Here is a 2,739-nt window from a genome sequence, read left to right as displayed (position 1 = left end):
GTTTGCGAAGAAGGGCTTCTGGGAAGCAGATATTTATTTCTAATCGAGGGTTTGAACCCATTTTTTAATTTTGAGCTAGAGATCTCGAATTTGGGAGATTCTTGAAGGGAGTTTCAAAGAGTTAATCGGAGTAAGTGATTCTAACTCGCTTTTGGTTGTTATACATGAATCTATCATTGTTTTTACCATTTTGTTTAAGCAAATATGCCACTCGGCTTGATGCCTTGTGGTGAATATATTAATAATAATCCAAAATAGGAATCAAGTTAATACAATGAGGTGGATCCAGTACTGAGAGTAGGTACACTGGCATACTTTGCAGAACACTAGTGATTAGTGTTGCTTTTCCTCAAGATGATAATAGCTTCCCTTTCCAAGCATGTAGCTTACCCTTCACCTTTTTGATAAGATCTTGATAATAGTCTTTCCTTCTTCTAGTGTAGAAGATGGGGCAACCTAGATACATGAATGGAAATTGACCTCTTGTGAATCTTGTGATGTCTTCCACTTTCTGTATTAGAGCATTAGCAGCATTTGCATGCATATGGTAGGAGCTCTTAGCCATGTTGATTTGCTGACCAGAGATCTATTCATAGCTTCTTAATACTGTCATGATCTTCGTCAAGGAGGGTTGATGAGCTGATGCAAAAATTATGGTATCATCAGCGTATGCTAAGTGGTTTAGGTGTTCTATCCACTTGAGCATACCAAATACCCGAAATGATTCATCCTCAAATAATTTGTTTAGTGACCTAGAGAGTACCTCTGCAGACAGTATGAATAGTGCTGGGGAGAGTGGATCTCCTTGCTTCACTCCCTTTTTTGATTTGAAGAATCCTGACGATTGTCCATTAACTAGTACTGAGTACCAAGTGTTGGATAATAGGTCCAGATCAGGGTGATGAAATGTCCTGCAAACCACATTTTTCTTAATACCTGCATCAAATACTTCCATGATACTTTGTCATACGCCTTTGACATGTCAAGTTTAATCACCACATTAGCATGTTTACCCCTCTTCCTTATGTCTGTGACTATTTCCTGTGTAAGAAGTATGTTTTCAAATATGCTTCTTCCTTTCACAAATCCAGATTGATCTGGAGAGATATACTCAGGTAAGAAATTTTCTAATATGTTATGTAGACATATGGATAGTACTTTGTTGATGAAATTGCTCAAACTGATGGGTCTTAGGTCTGAAAATGATTCTGGTCTTTGTTTCTTTGGTAGCATAACCAAGTTTGTGTGAGTGATGGATTTTGGTAATGTTGCCCCTCCAAGGAAATGCAATACCATGTTGTGAATGTCATTGCAGATGATCTCCCAGCATTCTTGATAAAACATGCCAGTGAATCCGTCGGGGCCACTGGAACTGTTTCTATTTAAACCAAAAATAGCTGCTTTAACCTCTTCCAACGTTGGATACCTACATAACTCCAAGTTCTTATCCATATATACCATAGCAGGAACATTGTTATGCATTGAAAATTCTGTAAGGTCTCCCTGTTTTGAGAACTAATTTTGAAAGAATTCAACTGCGGCAATAGCAATTTGATCTTGGTCTTCTAGCCAATTCCCTGTTCCATTCTGGATCGTTTTTGATTTATAACTTATTCCTCTTGCCATTCACATGATTGTGGAAGAAGCTCGTATTTCTATCACCCTCAGCAAACCAAGTCATTCCAGCTTTCTGCTTCCAGTACTACTCCTCCAAACTTAGGTATTTCTTCAATTCTGATTGAGTTCTCTGAAGGATGATTTTGTTCTCTATTGTTGGCTCCTCCTCAAACAACATTTCTTTAACCTTGACAATATCTTCTAGTATTGCCAATTGTTTGAATATGTCCCTAAAGGTCTGCCTGCTCCATTGTGATAGTGATGTCTTTACTTTCTTCAGCTTGTGTTTGAACATCAAAAATGGGTCTCCAATGAAATCTGCATGCCAGTTCTGTTTTACTATATCCATGAAGGTTTCATGCTTTGTCCAGAAATTCAAGAATCTTAATAGTCTAGCAAAGTTTGCAGCTTTTTTTCCTCCAGTCATCAGTAGTGGCGCATGATCTGATCTTGTTCGAATTAAGTGCTCAACTTCTATTGTGGGAAGCATATTTTGAAATGGTAAATTCACAAATATCCTATCCAATCTTTTGAATATGCAGGCTGCATTAGGCCTGCCATTCCACCAAGTGAATGGACCGCCCTTGTATCCTTGATCAAATAATCCACATAAGTTAGTACAGAAGGCAAAATCATTTAATAAAAAGGATTGGCTGGAAATTGTTTTGATCAAATATGGTCTTTTAAATTGTTTTTACCATTTAATTAGTGTTTTGGGTTGGAAATATTGGTGAAAATTTGTAAAACTTCATAGACCATAATTTCATGATTTGGAGGTCGAGTTGAGATCGGAATTGAGTAATTTTGGAATGGTTGGACTCATTTATTGAATGGGTGTTCGAATTTTATAAATTTTATCGGATCCGAGATGTGGGCCCGGAGTTGACGTTTTGGATTGACGTTTTGAATTTAGTTAAAGAACTTAGCTTTATCGTATGAAATCAATTCTTATAGCTTGTATTGATTGCATTAAGTTGTTTATGGCTAGATTCGAGTCGTTCGTAGGCCAATTCGCAAGGCAAGGGCTTGTTAGAGTAGGGATTTGCGTGGTTTGAGGTAAGTAATATTTCTAAACTTGATAATGAGGGTATGAATCCCTGAATTACGTGTTATGTGGTTGGT

This window comes from Nicotiana tomentosiformis, chromosome 7, assembly GCF_000390325.3.
Source record: "Nicotiana tomentosiformis chromosome 7, ASM39032v3, whole genome shotgun sequence".
Taxonomy (NCBI): Eukaryota; Viridiplantae; Streptophyta; class Magnoliopsida; order Solanales; family Solanaceae; genus Nicotiana; species Nicotiana tomentosiformis.
This window is presented reverse-complemented; position numbering follows the sequence as displayed.